The following is an 18,241-nucleotide window of genomic DNA, read 5'->3' as shown; positions in this document are numbered from 1 at the left end:
ACAATGATGAAGGGACTGGGTACCCAGTAACCTAAATGCTCTAGATTAGGACATTGAGCTACAAATGGAAAGGTGTAGTATTAAATCCTGACCAGACAGCTCTCAGAATTTAACCTCCCACTGGGCAGTTCTGTTATGTGAAGGATGAATTGTGCTAGGTGTTTTTTTGGGGAAAACTGTCTCTCTAATAGCTCCTTCAAAACCTTTCCCCTTTGACTGTTTTGGAGTCTTTGTTGTTAAAAACAGAAGGGAGTTAAAAGTAGAAAGAATATAAAATAAAGAATAAAAGGCATTCTCTTAAGCTGTTTCTAAGCACAGTGGGGACTGTAATGTCTGTCTGTCTGTCTAGTTGCTATCTATATAAATTTTAAGATCTTAAACAAAAAAGTTAAACAGTGAATTTATCTCTATTAGAAGCAAAATGATTTTTTCTTCACAATACCCTTTCATCTATCTTTGTTTTCTTTAGATGGACACATTTAACGACTTCTTATTTATTCTGATCTTTAAGATTTCAATTAAGAAATTAATTCTATTGGAGTTTAATGTCTCTGTGTTCTTTTGCAGGAAAATGCTTCCTGTCTGTGATGTTTTTCTTTCGCTTGATCTCTCACAAGTGATTGGACTCTACTAGGGGTTCTCAGAATTGCACAGTGATTGTTAAAATCCTCTATGCCAAGGTCCTGACATTTTTACTCATTAGATCTAAGATGAAGCTGAGGAATCAGAGTTTCATGTGGCATTTCAGGTGATACTCTTTTTCAGCATCCTAGGACAACTTTTTGACGCTGCTTTTAACCAGCATCAAATAAGAGAAGGCAGGATATAGCCAAATGTATTGCCTATTTTAAAAGGTTCCTCAGGTGAAGCGCCTTCGGAAGAGTGTCAGTTTTTTTTTGTTCCCTCTGGTTTCTGCTGCATGTCTAATAAGTCTAGTATGAAATGTTACTCTTTATTTTCAACTTCTCTTATTGGAAAGTTTTTCTCCTTTTGTCTCTGGGAGACAAAAACTCAATATTCGCTTAATAACTAAAAAAAAAAAAATGAGAACATTAAGCTGCGAATTGAGTCTTCAGATCGCTGAGCCCATTGCTAATTTTTGTGCCGCAAGCGATGTAGAATTTCCATTGTTATCTTTTTCATTTAATGGATCTGTCACAGAGCTGTCACATCCCAGCCCTGCATTTTGCCAAACTTTCTTTAAACATATTTGAAGTGGATGAACATCCATATGACAGATTTAGCCTTTGCATATGGAATATTCTAAGCCATCTTCCAGTATGCATTTAGGTCCTACTGACTACCATGTGGTGATAACCAGTGTCTTGTCCAGTAATTGCTAGATTAAAAAGACCAAAAGAATCATTCATTTGCTTTTAGATTGCGCTACTTGGCCTTGCTCTTGTGGGACATCTGAGAACCTCAGATGACACAAAATAAATGTTCCATATACAATAATACAATGAGGATTTCTATATTGTTGCCATTGTTACCTACAAGAGTTAATTCTTTCCAGGTGCATATTGAAGATTTGATTAAAACAGCCCCATATGAGTTGTCATTGATTCACTGGAATAGTGTCTTCAACCTCTGAATCCTGGGAGCAGTTGGAACAAACCAGCATGTTTCACCCATCCACACATGAGATGGTTTTAGGAGACTTTTAAAATAGGGACTTTCAGAATTGATTTTCTAAGACAGAGCTCAAAATAGTCAGGTAGAATGGGATGGCACGAGTAAGCTGATTACCTTGGAAATACTGCAGCAGGAACAGTTTATTAAGAGTGAGGGTTCTTGTGTGGACAGCAAGAGAGGTATCATTGGGTTATTGTGTGTTCTGGCTTCTTAACCAAGAGTCATGGCTCAGAGGTTGCTAAACTTACACTTGTTGATGAAGAAGAGATTTGGAATATTTGTGCTGAACTTGAGAAATTCCTTGATAAGGTATTTGTGAGAATTTCCATGTTATTACCATAGGGGAGGTGAATTGACCAGGATAAGGAAAGCTAGCTGCAAAAACAGCAATCTCCAAATCTTAGTGGCTTACAAGTCTGGGTTTATCCCTGCCCCTGTGGCAGTCTGGTGCAGGCTGGGCATCCTTCTCGGAGAGATGGCTCAGACACCCAGCCTCTTCTAAGCGGTGAGGCTGCCGTCTTACACACGGGACCTCCGTGGATGCAGAACTAGTGTGGAGAGCCTGCAGGGTGCTCTCTGGCCAGGCCTGGAAGGTGCTCACATTCCACTGGCCAGAACCTGGTCTCGTCGGCCCAGCCTGTGTTCACAGAGGCAGGAGTGTGGTCTTCTTGCGTGCTCACTCAGGAAGTCAGCCTGGTGAGGACCAGGCCAGTCCCTACTGAGGAGAAACAGGCAAGCTCTCATAGTGAAATATCTCTCCTGGGTGTGGCTGGGTCTTGACACAAAACAAAGAGACTTGGCTTGAGAAAAGGAGTTTGTATTCTGTTTTGGGAAGGAAGTCCTGAACTTTGGCAGACTGGGGTTCTAGTTCTTATTCTGCCACTCAAACTCCTGTGTGTTGTTGGATGAGTTTATAAAATGAGAATAATATCAGTATTTCGTTCATAGGATTAGTGTGAGAATTAAGTGAGTTAATGCTCAGAAATTGCTTGTGTAGATTTAATAATAATAGTAATGGTTATTATAAAACAATGTAATTATAAATGACTAATAATACTTAGTATTAATAATTAATAAATATTTTAATAATTATTAATAATTGTTACTAATCACAAACAATGGTTATTAATAGTTGTTTATTTCCCCAGTGACCTGAGAGGAAAGGGATTTATACAATAGTGATTTTCAACCCTGTGTCCACAGGGGACTCACAAGTGTGATGTGGAAGTGTACACAGTAGAGGGGGTCCCAGCTGTGCTGAGTCTGAACCTACTTCTATCGGAAGGCCACACAGGTGGAGCCCCTGCCCAGCCGGGACGCGGAAGCTCTGGTCTACATCTGGCACAGGATGGCTGGGGGGATTCAAAAGGTGGGAAGAACAGGTGTATTTTTGTTAACTGAAATATACTTGATTTACCGTGTTGTGTTAGTTTCAGGTGTACAACATAGTGACTCAGTTACACGTGTATATCTATTCTTTTTCAGGTTCGTTTCCCTTACAGGTTAATACAAAAGGTTGAGTAGAGTTCCCCGTGCTACTCGGTGAGACTCTGTTCATCTACTTTATATACAAAACTTGTGAATGTTAGTTGTTCAGTAATGTCCGACACTTCACGACCCCATGGATTGTAGCCCACCAGGCTCCTTTGTCCATGGGATTCTTCAGGCAAGAATACTGGAGTGGGTTGTCATTCCTTTCTCCAGGGGATCTTTCCGACCCAGGGATCGAACCCAGGTCTCCTGCATTGCAAGCAGATTCTTCACCATCTGAGTCACCAGGGAAGACCATTTTATATATAATATAGTGTGTTTCTGTTAATCCCAAACTCCTAACTTATCCCTCCCGGCTGACTCTCCCTTTTGGTACCCAGAAGTTTGTTTTCTATGCCTGTGGGTATGTTTGAGGAAGAGCCTCTCCAGTGTAGGTCTGCATGGTGAGTCTGAGACAGAATAAGATGAAGGGTAATAAGACTTCACTAGTGGAAAGGGGGTCTAGTGTCTAGCACTGCACATCACTCCACAAGGTTAGGGAAATCATGTACAAAGTTAACGGGAGATAGCTTTGGGAGTGGACCCGTAACATCTGGTATTGGCATCTCAGATCCTAGAAAGTGCCTCTCTGTGGTCCTTTTTCCACTCATCTCTTTATCCTCATCCAATCTGAACCATTTGTCTAGGAGGTAGCTGGAGGGATTTAACCATTCTGAGAAAGAGGGAAAAAAAATCCTCCTCTCCCTTATAGGATAATGGCATAGCTTCCATATGCTCTGGGTCTGAGAAGTCATTCCTTTTCTTGGGAAACATAAAAAAGTTCACACCCACAAAAGTCCCAGACTCAGTGGTGGCATGCTGAGAGCTTTTGTTTTCTTCTCCTTCTCAATTCTTCTTGGAGAGAAACCCTGAGAATATTTCATGGGTGAAGTTAAAAGGAGGTATAAATCAGGATAGGCTTAGTTATGCTGCAGTAACAAACAATCCCGAATTCTCATTGCCTTATTAGAACAAAGGGTTCCTTCTTGCTCTTGTTCCATGTCACTGAAGGTCAGGCGGGGGCTCTGCTTCATGGTCTACTTTCTTCAGGGCCCAGGCTGAAAGACCAAGGGGATGTGGCATGATTCTGAGAAGGGAGTGCTGGGCGTGTCTAACAGGGACAATTAAATGCTCCCATGTGGACATGAGAGGGTCAGATGTCAGAACTATGGCTGACTTTCAAGCACCTGTCTAAGAAAGTGAAAATAATTGAGAAAAAGCATGGTCATTTTGAGTAAATATGTCAAAGAAAAACCTCGTACCCCAGAAATGCACTGAAAAATTACTCAAATGTTAGCTTTTTAAGAGGAACTTCTTTGCTCAATTTTGTGAAAGGGGCTAAAACGGAGTTTATCAATGACTTGTTCTTGAGCTAAGAGCTGAATTCTTTGGAAATTTTTTATTTTTCTATTTTGTTTTATCTATTGAAAATTTTTTGAGAAGTTGGGATTCTTCTTATGGTAGAGAACAAGTGAATGGTCTTTCTGTTTTAGGATATTGGTTTGTTTCTCTGCTCCATGTGGGTGGGGACTGTCTGAAATTATTAGTCTTTGTGTCCTTACTGGCTATCCAGCTGTGCCTAGTACAGAACAGTCAATCTTTTCTCATTGACTGGAATCAGCATTGCATGATGAGTGAGCATGAAAAATGAATAAGCATTGGTTTCATAACATATCTGCACAGGTCCCAAGTATTTCTGAGGAAGTTGTGAAAATTTCAAAACAAACTTAACTTCAATTGATTTTCCCTGAAGAAAAAATATGACACTTCTGGTAATGTCACCTTTGAAACAATAAAACCATATCTGTTATGTAATTTTTGAGATATTATAACAAGACTCCCTTGAACAATAGAATAAAGAACATCTTTGGTAAGAGACTCCTGCTTGCTTGTGGGCATGATACTTAACAAGGTATAGTGTGAGATCCTAATTACATAGAATTTTCCAGATTGTCCCTGGAAATATTTTGGGGATTATTTGTTGACAGCAGTCTATTTTTATTAGTCTTTTGAAAAGTTCTGCATAACAGAAAGGTGTTTCTCAAGAAGAAAGGAGTTTTCTTAAGTTTTTCAGTTTGAGCACTTCCCTGGTGGCTAAATAGTAAAGAATCTGCCTGGCAGTGCAGGAGACACAGGATTGATCCTGACCTGGAAAGATCCCACATGCCGTGGAGCAACTAAACACGAGCACCACAACTACTGAGTCTATGCTCTAGAGCCCTGGAATTGCAACTACTGAAGCCTGTATGCCCTCGAGCCTGTCCTCTGCAACAGGAGAAGCCACGGCAATGAGAAGTCCGTGTACTGCAACTAGAAGGTAGCTCCTGCTTGCTGCTACTAGAGAAAAGCCTGTGCAGCAGTGAAGACCCAGCACAGCCAAAAATAAATAAGTAACTAAATAAAAATTAAGTCCCTTCAGTTTGAAATTCATGTCTGAAAAATCAGGATATTTGAATATGGATTGGTTGTGACTCAGTTTAGCACCCAGCTTATGAGCCTAATCAAGCAAATGAAATAATTTTCATTCAGAAGATTTTTTTTTGTTTTTTTTAAAAATCCAGTCTCTCTTGTCTTTCAGTATCTTCTAAAAAGTATTCCTCTTATTATATGCCTTTTGCAGTTCATGATATTCTTCCTCCTTTCTCCTTGTATAAGATGTTTCTTTCAAAATGCACCTACAGTTCCCCAGCACTTACTCAGCCTAACGCCTCCTTCTCTTCCCTTTGAACATTGGTTTTGTCATGGCCATTGTTTAAATATTAGGGACAATTACCGGGTGTCACTGAATGTGGCCGGTTCAGCTTGTCCTCTCTGCCTTGGCTGGGACGGTACAGTCACGGCTGAATGGGAGCCCATTAGTCCTTGTATCCGTTGACAACTAGAGAATAGATTGCACACGAGGCGGTTCTTTCTTACCTCGTCACTGTTCCCTGACTGTAGGCGTTCTCAAGGCCAGAAATCACCATTATTTTTAAAATTTTTATTTTATATTGGAGGATAATTGATTTACAATGTTGTGTTAGTTTCAGGCATACAGTAAAGTGATATAGTTATACATATAAGAAGTCACTCTTCTTTAAAAAAGAGATGATTGCACCAATCAAACCTGCTCTAAAGATATGTAACAAATACTATGTGTAACAATATAAAGCAAAAAAAAATAAACACGGGACAAATACTGCAGCAATTAAGAAATGCTCTTTTTTTTTTTTTTAGCTCCCAGATGTAGCTGGAGTTGTGGATAAAATTCTTAGGCCCACTTTTGAGTTACCAGCTCCTGGGAACCAATGGAAAAATCATAGACTTTGATGTGTAAAATAACTGGAAAAAAGGGTATAGAGCCTTATAAAATACCTGAGTTTAATCTGGACCATTCAGGAGCAAGACTTGAAATCCTCTTACTAAGGAAAATGGACGAAAGCACACTTGCCTTCTGAGGCACAAAATAAAAGAAACCTATAAAATGTGTGTGGTGCAGTGTCCCAGAAATCAATTATGTAATTTTGTACAATCATATCAGGTAGAGTATCAACCCATTACTGAAACTCAGAGCTTTCAAACCTAATGGAGACTATTTGACATTCCTAGGCGAGCTGCCAAAGGCCCATTTCCAATTGCCAACATGACAATTATTGACACAGACATGCACAGGCAGGGAAGGGTTTTCAAGGAAATAACGTCAATAATTTTCTACTGTGTCTTAAGCGAAAAATCAGTAGAAGGTGAGTGACTAGAATCCTTATGGAATCCATACTTGCGAATCCCTTGAGTCTTGGCACAGTGGCCGACGGGCAGCAGAGGGGGAAGTGGGTATCCAGGGGAAATCCACTTAGGTTGCAAGGGGAGAGCTGATCCGTGCCTGCTGAAGGGGAACAGAATGTTTTCAGTCTACTGTCCCCAGGTATGGAGGAGGACCACTCTCAAGTTCCTCCTAGCTCCATGCACTGAGCGTATCCTGGCCAGGCTGATCTTTTGCAGCTCTGATTTCATCACGTTTCCCTTTCTGGTAGCTCCTCCGTCTGAATCCTGGTGTCGGTAGTTTCTTTAGCCCATCTTACCTGTCACTGTTTCCCAATGTATTTCGCTCACCATTCCCTTTTCCCGAATTCCCCTCATATCTGATATCCTCATCCTTCTTCTAAGCTGGTCCCCATGCTGTTCCTCCTCCTGAGATATCCTTTCCACTCAATTTTCTGACCTATTTCTGCTCATTGTTTGAGGCCATACTTGAGTCTAGTTGTCTTCCATTCTTAAGACTAGCTCTTATTTACTAAGAGTGTCCTAAGGTCAAGGGCTATAGTAAAGATAACTGATACGTTGTATCTATGGTCTTCCTGGGTCTCCCTGGAGGCTCAGACAGTAAAGAATCTGCCTGCAATGCAGGAGACCTGGGTTCAATCCCTGAGTTGGGAAGATCCCCTGGAGAAGGGAATGGTAACCCACTCCAATATTCTTGCCTGGAGAATTCCATGGACAGGGGAGCCTGGCGGGCTACAGTCCAGGGTTATGAAGAGTCAGACACAACTGAGCCACTAACACAGTTTTGGTACATCTATGTTTCCCTCCTATGTGGGTAAGTAAATTGATAGCAGGAGTTGTTTTCTGTCCACAGATGAAATATACTTCTTATTGGGTAATTAAATAACTTTTCTTTCCTTAGAGAGAAATAGAGTAAGTATGCATAGTAGGTGTTACTGTTCCCATCTTATAGGTAAAGAAACAGTTTAGAAGGATTGGGTTCCCTGTATAAATTTGTTTAGATAATCAAATCTCTGTTTATTTATTTCTATTATCAAAATCTTCAAATACTGGCCTCTCTGACTCTAGAACCCATATGAAATTAAGTTTTCCCAATTTCCAGCATCCAAGGATCTCTTTCTCTGAAATTTTCTAACACTTAAGTAATAGTGATGATGGCAACAAAACCATAATGAAAACACTAAAATTTGCCAAGAGCTGATATAAGGAGCAGCCTCGGCTACGTTCTTCACATCCATTATCTTGGTTGGCTCTCACAACAGTCCCAAGAATGCAAACAGTGTTCGTGCCAGATAGACAAGTGGTATCTGGAAGAAGAAGAGAGATCTTTTCAAGCATGTATCACAGTAGAGCCTCAGTGCCTTGGAAACAAGGACCTCCAACTCAGGCATCAGACATCCAGGCAGAGTCCAGAGGGAGCACTCTCCCCATGGACAGCAAGACTGTTAGGCATGGGCTGAGCTGCTGTGGTCATGATTGAGGACCACCCTCAAGAGCCATCTGAGGTAGTGAGCACCAACGTGCCGGGTTGGGGGGTGGGGTGGGCAATGGGATGGCCAGTTAGACTCTAGGGTAACTAAGTGAAGATTTGAGAAGGGTGGGAGGTGTGTTCCACAGCCAGACGAATATGTGTGTATGACTTAAAGAGGTGCTTAATTATTCTTATCTCTTCTTGTTGATAATGGGAACTTCATTAACACCCGCTGGCTGCTGAGGCCTGGGAAAACTGGACCACACCCAAGTTGCTTCAAAGTATGGATGGGTCATGTAGGCAAGAGGGAAAAGAGTTCATGGTCTTTCTCGTTCAACGTGAGCTCTCCAGACCTTGAGCAGTGCTAATAAGACCTCAGGTACACTGCTGGGCCAGTCTCCTCACCTGTAAATGGAGAGATCTGGGCCAGATAGCCTCCAAGATCGTTTCATCTCTCAAATTCTCTGCTCCATTACTCAGTACAAACTGAGGCCGGAAGTCTGTGAAGATGAGACAGAGAACCACAGAAGCACATAAAAGATGAGGCTGCTGAGGTGTGGGAGACAAGAAGGGTTGGAAGAGTCAGGCCTCCTGGGTTTGAATCCTCTCCTGCCTTTTAACCTTGAGCAGTTACCTAACCACTCTGCACACAGATTTCTCCAATGTGGATCCAGAATACCAACCCCAGCCACAAATGTGGGTGGTGAGTGTTCCATGAGTGTGTGAGCGTGTGGGTACAAGCTCCCGCCGGGGGCTCCTGCAGGAGGTGAGGGCTGCCCAAGGAGCGGTGTGTGTTTCTGATTACAATGCAACCACAGCGCCAACCTTGCAAACCACACGGGCCTGCCTCTGTGGCCTGGAGACATGGAAAGGGACAGGCCTTATTTTGGCCAACAGATCTGGGTCTGAGAATTACCTCTGTCATTTATTAGAGACAGTGGGAAATAGTTGAGGGCCTCATTTCCTCATCTGTAAAATAAAAGTACTTGGGTTACCTAAAAACGTCAAAAATTTTTTTCTTATGATTCCAAGATCTGTAACGAATTAACCTCCTCGGAGGTAGTTGCTGTTTAAAAAATTTAATCTTCCTGCTTCCCACTACCTCTTGCACATAGTAGGTGCTGGTAAGTCCTGTGTGAGTGAGGAATAAGATGGCATTAGGAATGTAATGCTCTCAGCCTCAAGAGAGTAAGAAACCTCACGTAAAACCAAGGGACACGAAACCTTAATTTTCTGAGTGCTGAACTATCTGAGTCGTGCTGTTTCAAAGATTTGGGCTTGTGGCCTAAACCGATAACAAATTCTTTCCATTAAGAGATTGTTCTTTCCTGTGAGCCTGCCTTTTGAAACAGTGCAGGCAGTGCAGACACCAGCAGAGTGCCTGAGTTGGCTCATAAAATGATTGCTGCCACGGTGGGCCCTCTGAGCTGAGCACAGAACATCCCAAAGATGAGAGCTAAGACCTGCAGTTGCTGTGAAGCTGGAGGTGAGAATAGACACTGCCTGCGCACAGCCCAGTTCCTCCCATTCAAGGTTCAGAAACCCGATTTGCTGTCTCTGTGTGTTAGTCATTCAGTCATGTCCAACTCTCTGTGACCCCATGGACTGGAGCCCCCCGCCCCCACCCCTGGCTCTTCTGTCCGTGGAATTTTCCAGGCCAGATTACTGGAGTGGGTTGCCATTTCGTTCTCCGGAGGATTTTCCCAACCCAGGGATCAACCTGGATCTCCTGACAGCAGGCAGATTCTTTACTGTCTGAGCCACCTGGGTGACCCCAAATAGTGATTTTTTTAAGTAAATATTCACCAGTAAGCATCTAATTGTAACATGAGGGGAATCTCGCTGTTTAGAACGTTTACCTTTTATGCTTAAGTAGTTCACAGTTCGAGGGACACAGGACAGGCAGATGTGGAAATGCCATTCTGTGTCTCTCTGACACAGAAGAATGAGTTGCATGTACAGAGTCTGGAGCCCTTGTGTTTCTTTTTTTTCCACCTGTTTTTGGGAAATGTATCTGTCAGGCCTCAGCGGGAGAGTAGAATCTAGAGCTAGATCGGTGGGGTGCTTTGGAGGGAAAGATGGAAAGAGAGGAAGGAGAAGGGGCATCTTTGCAGCATCCTTTCAAGGTCTTCTTTCTTCAGGACATTTTCCCCATCTTTTCTCCTACAGAACAAGTTCACAGCCTCTTGATCTGCAGGACAAGAGTCTTCCTTCTCTGTTGGGATCAGTGAGTGGGAAGAGGTTTCTCTCTCTCTGTCCGTTGCCTACATCCTCCTGTTTTCTCCTGGTGCAGTTACAGGTCGCCCAATCCATCATGGAGCCTGGAGTTGGACAGGGACCCTCCGGAATTCAGTAAATGTCCATCAAGTGGATGCACAGATACCAGACAGCGTAAAGACTTGCGAGTCTCTGTTTGTTTTTATTTTTAAGGTCACTGGTGGGAAAGTGCACCATCAAGGTTTCATCCAAAGCAAAGACTGGTTTCTATTGACTTTTATCCACTTCCTAAGCACTGCATTTCTTTCAGCCTTCATCAAAGGCCTAAGCCTTCATTCAGAATCTTTTTCATCACTTTAAATAGTCCTCCTGTCTTTGTTGAAGTTTTTTGCCTTAAGACAGCCGAGGTCAAATGTGTTCCAAAGGAGGAAATAAAATGAGGTAGGAAAACTGGCAGTAACCTTTGTGCTCAAATCCTGATAGCTGGTGTATGATTATTTTTTTTTTTAAGTGAGCCATAGCTTGGCTACCCTGATCTCTTAAGTATCTGAAAACATAGTGTTTTTTTTTTTTTAAACAGAAAATGTCAAGGAAAAAGTCTGTGCTAATATATATATTTCAACAAAGTTTTTAGAGAGAAAAAATGATCTCCAAATTGTTTGAGATAGTCAACCGGGCTCTATTATATCTGTGTAGCAGTGGGGTATAACAAAGCCAAAGATTTAAGGCAATTTTTACACCTTAAAGCAGAAGTGCTAGCACTGCAGAGGCTTTTAAACCCAAAGAGGATTCAGTCTGCTCACTTATTACTTTCCGCGTCTTCAAAAGGACAATGTCTCTCTTTTAATCTTTTGGCTTTGCTGTGAAGCCATGGGAAGTTATTGACTTTTCAGGCACTTTAAGTATACAATCAGGCGGGAAAGGGACGCTGGTCACTTGGGGGCTGTGAGTTCAAATTCTCGTCTTTTTTTGCGCCTCTCCTTCCCGCACGAATAGAATTGGAAAGGGCAGAGAAAACAGCGAGGGTCCGCCATGCGTTTTTGATTGGGATCCTCTCATTGAGTCACAGGCACCTGGAGCCATTCTGCTCAAGACAGACTCCTTTCTCATTGCTGCTGTTATTTTTTAATCTTGACAGCTCCCAGGGTTCTGGTGGATGATGTGCTTGGAAATGCCTGGCTTCCTTGTAGCCCCTGTGAGCTGAAATAATGAACAAGCAATTAAATCTCATGCTTGAGGGCCTGTGCTGATTGCTTGCAGGACAGGGCCCGGCTCAGCCTCGTTCCCTGCCTGGGGCACGGGGCGGCTCCTGGCTGGAGTTCTCCTGGAGGACGAGCTGCGTCAGCTGCTGGCGAGCTTGGGGTGCTCCAGGAGAGGGAACTAGCAGAAACCGAGGTTCCCCGAGACACCTGCCCTAGGAGGGAGTAAGGTACTGTCAGGATTGTGATTTGAGAGCAAAACACAACAGGCTGGGGCTCCACCTTTTCTTCTTTTAAAAATAACATCCTCTGCTATGACTGATGTTTACAAGCATATGGTTTTAAAAAACATGGAATGTATTTTTTGTATTTGGTTAAAGACGGGCTCTTGTAGTTGCTGGGGAGCTAGCTGCCATCTTGCTGAGTTTCCTATGCCAGTGACCCAGTTTTGGAGAGAGGGTGTCGGAGATGGTACCAACTTCACCAACATGAGACCACGAGTGAGTGGAAGGGCCAGAAGTGGATCCTGGCAGTCTGCTTGGGGAAGTGGGGCGCTTAACCACTCTGCGGGTCCACCTCAGTATTAATTAATTAAAGAAGTGATTCATAATTTAACAAATAATCCCATGAATAATGAACAGATACATACTGAAGTGACACTGGGACTTGCCCTTGGGAACTCGAGGAGAAGTGAGACCCACCTATTTCTGTCCTGCTGGATGGCACACTCTAGCGCAGGGGACTGCCATTAATGAAGAGAAACACTGTTCGATGACAGACTGTGACCCCGCCGTGCAGTAAAATCATGATGAGCTGGGAAAGTCTCGAAGAATGTGTAGACTCGTTCAGGGGTCATAAGATGCCATTCTGCAGAAGTGAACTTGAACTGAGGTCTGATGGATGACAGAGTTGGGGGGCGAGTGGGAAGACGGCAACATGATGTGGAGACGGAAAGCAATGGGGGACGAGAATGGTGAGGCAGCCGGGGCCAGTTCAGGTGGGATTGTACAGGTCTCACTGTGAGTGTTAGTTCTGGTCCAAAGAGCAATGCAGTGCGGTGAAAGGGCTTGAGGAGGGGAACCACACCAGGACTTCTGTGCATTGCGAAGGGCACTCCAGCTATAGCACAGGAAGGAGGGGGATGGATGGTTTAGGAGCAGATGGTGCTGGTGACTGGGATCAGTGGTAGGATGAGATCCAGGTCGAAAGGTATATTTAGGAGTTCTTTAGGAGGCAGAATGGACAGGACTACTGATGAACTTATTCACAAGGCAGCAATTGAGACATACACTGTATAGCCAATGGAATTTTCTATATGACTCAGGGAACCCAAAGCAGAACTCTGTAACAGAAGGGTGGGAGGTGAGAGGGATGTTCGAGAGGGAGGGGCCATGTACATCTATGGCTAATTCGTGCTCATGTATGGCAGAAATCAAACCAATATTGTAAAGCAATCATCAATTAGTTAAAAATAAATAAATATAATTTAAAAGAAGAATGGACAGGACTTGCGCCGGTCAGATTTGGGGCCTGAGTGAGGTGTCAAGGATGGTTCCTGGGTATCTGGCTTATGCAGAGGGGTGAGCAGTACCATTAGCTGAGACAGGGGACACGGAGGAGGGAGTGCCCCATTTAGGAGAGGATTTGAACTCGGTTCAGGCCTGTTGAGTGTGAGATATCCCCAAATGCAGCTACGGTAGTAGCTATTGTAACAACTGTAAATCCTTGCACATAAGGGTCTGAAATTCAACTTAGAGTTTGGAGGTAACTGGCACTGAAGCCACGGATGTGGACAAGATGTGGCAGAGAGAGGCTGAGAATGAAAAGGGGAGAGTCTAGGATGGAAACCTGAGGAACTCCGGGGGTGCAGGCCATGACGTGGAGGATTAGAAGAGTCCAGAGCAGCAGGAGAGGACCGAGGCATGAGGGCAGCTCAGAGGAGGGACTTTCAGAATGCAGGGCTGGGTGCCCCTGCCGAGTCCACGAGATGAGGGCTTTCACTCTTCCTTGCAAACACCTTGTGAGGCAGGAATGGTGATTTTCATCATTGAATAGGTAAGACAGGGCTTCCCTGGTGGCCCAGTGGTTAAGTGAGATCCACCTTGCAATGCAGGGGACGTGGGTTTGATCCCTGGTCCAGGAAGATCCCACATGCCACTAAGCCCTCATGCCACAACTACTGAGCCAGCTCTCTGCAGCTCCTGAAGCCCATGGTCCGGAGCCCATGCTCTGCAACAAGAGGCCTCGGCAATGAGAGGCCCACGCACCGCAACTAGAGAGTAGCCTGCACAGCAGTGAAGACCCAGCACAGCCAAACATAAATAAATATTAAAATAAATCTTTAAAAGAAAAATAGGTAAGGGAGCTGAGGCACAAAGAAGTTAAATAATCTGAGGTAAACCCTGCAATGAATAACGGATGAAGCAGGACTTGAAGCCAGATCTCTCAGTCTAGATCCCATGCTTTTGTCCCTGTCTCTCTGTAGCTTAATTTCTTTCCCCCATTCAACTTGTTGTTTTTTTTTTTCCCCCTAGGAAAGATAACAACATAATGGTATTTTGGTTTGTTAAGGAATCATGATGAGAAAAAAGAATGACAACTGACATTGACTATGAAGCTCCTAAGCTGATTAAAGGTTTTGAATATATGATAAGTAAATAAGCCTTAAAATGTCATGTATCTGACCCCTCATTAGGCTGTTAATATCAAAACGGACAGCACAGCTGAAACAATCGCTAGGAGACCGCCTATGTCCTCTGCTTCAATTACCCTCAGAACCAATTTAGTAAAGATGATTTTTCTCAAGTTGGCCAATGCAATCCCAAACCAGATAGGTAAGAGAAAGACCCATCATTGAAGATGCATGCAGAATAACGTTAGTGACTAAGAATTAAGGTGAATGGAGGTTTTTCCTTTTTTTTTTTTTTTTTCATCTTTATGAGATCAGAAGTTGAGACAAAAGGATGAAGTGAATGTCTGTTGATTTTAAAAGCAGCTCTAAGCCCACTGCACTGAGGAAACCACCTTCCCTGAATCCTGTGAATTAGGAAAACTCAAACATGGGTTGAGGGGGTTTGATTAAAGGGATCTTAAGTATTCTGGTGTTTGTGGTATTATTTATAATGAGAAGGGGTATATGGGTATATATGACCTGTTGGCTGAAAAGCAATATGGCAATTCAGACTGGGAGTCAGGGTGGGCAACCTCTGATGTCCCCCTCTTTCTGGGGAAGGCTGACAGAAAGGGAAAGATTTAAACACTTTAATAAAACCAAACTCTGGAAACACAGGCAACCTGAAGAATGAGGAGAACTAGACCCCAGCTGGGTGGGTTGGTTATTTTTGAGAGTCCTGTGATGCCCTGGGCTTAACTCTGTTCCTGCCCTTCCACTGTGTTGTTCTCTAATAATCTGGGTGGCTGGTCTCCCTCACGGCAACATGAACTTATTTATGGCAAGGACTATGTCTTAGTCATCTTTGTTTCCTGGCACTTAGTTAAGTATCTGGACCATAGCAGGTAGTTGTTAAATAAGCATTTGCTGGAAGATTAAACAAGGGAACAAATGCCATGACAGACTTGAGAATTATGAAGACAGTCAGGGGCAGGAAAAGAGGACTTTGGTCTCTCTGCTTGGAGAAAGAGACTCTGGAGAAATTGTGTGTTCATGGATACCCAGGAGAGCGTTACTGGTGGTCTGAATTGAATGGAAGTCTAAGATCTGGATAACTCAGGCAGAAATGTCTCCCATTCTTCAAAATGAAAAGAACCAGAGGACCACCCAAGAGAGGTTCATGTGGAAGAGAAATTCCTTCATGGGTCCAGCACAGTGGGGTTGGGGGCCGGGAGGGAGGCCTGAGCAATGCAAAGGTGTGCACCAACCCAAGGAGGGCGCCTCTGTGGAAGTAAATGAAAATAGCCCAGTGGTGGTGGTTGTCAAGGAGGTGAAGGGAAAAGGCCCTTATTCCAAGGGTGCAGGATTGGTCTTTGGAGATGGGCCTCTTCTCTTCCTCATTTACTTGCTTTGATTCTTGGGAAAGCAGAGGTTTTAAACCCTGGTGATTAGTCAGATTAGAAGCTAAATGTATCCAGCGATGGACGTAAGAAGAAAAATCAAGCCAAGATAACTGGTGTGATTCACTTATTTCTAACACTGGCTCTCACTCCTAATGGACTCATTGGAGGCCGGTGTGTGGATTGCAGTGCATTCTTGAAGACCTAATTTTCATAGTGAACTTACTGAGGACATGTTCCCCTGAAGGTGGCCTCAGACTGTCATGAAGGTCAGAGACTTCTGAAGGAGCATTACTTTTTCCTCTCCTTCGTGGGCCAAGAAGCTCTCTGGATAAGAAAATGAAGTTTATTTGCCAGGGGCATTAATTAATTAACTAAATAATTAATTAAATTAATTAATTAAAGTGTATCATTGTGATTCACTATATTTCATATAAATTAGTCTGTTGAAGGGGGAGTTATCAATTATCTTGAAGCTGCTTGCATTTTTTTTATTCCTTCACAGTATTTGCAGCTTCATGGTACAATTCGATAGGTTTAAAAGCAGTCAAACAGGAAAGGATGAAGCTCAAAATAGGAGTCATGTTGTTGAGAGCGATGAACAGCAAAGTAGTGGAAATATGTGCTTTTATCTGAATTACTTGCTATCAGGCTTTGGGAAATGTTTCCATAAGTAAGATTTTAATGGATTTTTGAATCCAAGTTTTCAATGTTACAAAATGATGGCTTTTAGATTTTTGTCAGTGCAGGGAAAGAAGCAGAAGATGAGACTCAGTTCTTTGCACTAGTTGAGAACTGAAAGAAAGTTCCAGGCAGCTTTAGGGAGTGGGTTTGGAGTCAGATAGCCACTTGGACCTGCCTGACCTTTGACAACATCCTTAACCTCCTTAAATATATAAAATGGGAATATCTCAAAGGAATTTTGTGGTAATGAACTTAGATATTCATGTATGTTCCTGGTGCTATACCCTTCCTCGTGTATTAAAAGTGCTTAATAAATATCGACTGCATATATTTGCAATATATTTGTTTTTTTTTTGTAATTTAGATTTGCTATTAGAGTGTAATGTGAATTCCCTCTTAGTCCCTTTGATTCAGAAATTTTCTGAACATCTTCATTATTCCCTTTACGTCTGATGCTGCCCTTAGGTTTGCTGACATTGGTTGAATACATTGGTGGATATGATAAACATTCTCAGACACTGCGTTTTATCTGAAAAAAGGTGTGTGTGGGGGAACTACATCTTTAGATACCTTAAAGTTAACTGGAGATTAAATACATTAAAACCTTTTAAAAGACATTATGGCTCTTAAAGAATTTATCCTACAGTAATTTTCTTATTTCAAGGGATACTTTTAGGCTCAAACTATGTCTATACGTGAGCACGTGTGCATGTGGGCATGTGTGCTCATTCATGTCCGACTCTTTGCGACCCCGTGGACTATAGCCTGCCAGGCTCCTCTGTCCATGGGATTCTCCAGGCAAGAACACTGGAGTGTGTTGCCATTTCTTTCTCCAGGGGATTTTTCTTGACCCAGGGCTCAAACCCATGTCTCTTGTGGCTCTTGCATTGGCAGGCAGGTTCTTTAGCGCTGAGCCATCTGGGAAGCAACTATGTCTGTAATTTACATTTATCTTTAAAGTAACTTTTTGGTCCTTTGAATAATTTTTTGAAGACCTTCTCAGGAAGCTGTCATCCAAAATCTCCTGTCTTGTTATGTTTTATGCAAGACTTTCCGTGCTCCTCAGATGTATTTACCCTTTATTGCTAATTGATTTGCTGTGGCCACCTGCACATTGAATGATAATTGGTTGAGAAAAAGACTTTACTTCTACTCGGGTATCTACAAAAAGCTTTGACAACAGTTTGAATCATATTTTAGAAAGGTACTTTAGTTTTTCCTGGACTATAGTATAGATTGCCCAAGTAGATGATCAAGGTTTGGGCACTATTTTTAACTTTCAGCAGTTTCTAATCTAGGTTCTACCATCAGCTTCCTAGTAGCTGCTATAAACCTTTTTTATTCTTCAAGTGTTTCTTTCTCTCTTTTTTCCCCCCAGTATTAAAACTAGCTTCTAAGATTTTGGAGAAGAGAGTGAATAGAACACATTGGGCATTTGGGGCTGGAAAATTCCAAGTTTCTGGCTCATTGCATGTGGTTTGTTTGCTCTCTCAATGCATTCTTGGTTTCTCGGTGATTAAAACTTGGTATAAATGTTGCTACTTACCCACCTGTCAAGGATGGTGTGAGAATGAGTAATAATATCTGAGCCATATTTTTGCTCCTTAGAAGAAAGGTGCTATATAAATACAAAGTGTTATTTCATTAAAAATACTTGTATGATAACAGCATATGTTAAATTCAATTTCCTTGACCAATTTTATAAATATATTTTGGTGTTACAATATGGTTGTTT

The 18,241-nt window shown here is 42.5% G+C and overlaps 1 long non-coding RNA gene across 1 annotated transcript in view; it reads left to right on the top strand.

Moving 5' to 3' along the window:
- The first annotated feature begins 660 nt into the window (after positions 1-660).
- The window catches only part of LOC122684122, a 37,296-nt gene continuing 19,715 nt past the window's right edge, over positions 661-18,241 (top strand). The window contains exons 1-2 of the long non-coding RNA XR_006337940.1: positions 661-748; positions 2,839-3,004. This is a non-coding gene — a long non-coding RNA (uncharacterized LOC122684122). The remainder of the gene's footprint in view (positions 749-2,838; positions 3,005-18,241) is intronic.

Source organism: Cervus elaphus, chromosome 26 (genome assembly GCF_910594005.1).
Source record: "Cervus elaphus chromosome 26, mCerEla1.1, whole genome shotgun sequence".
In the NCBI taxonomy this organism is placed as follows: Eukaryota; Metazoa; Chordata; class Mammalia; order Artiodactyla; family Cervidae; genus Cervus; species Cervus elaphus.
This window is presented reverse-complemented; position numbering and strand designations above follow the sequence as displayed.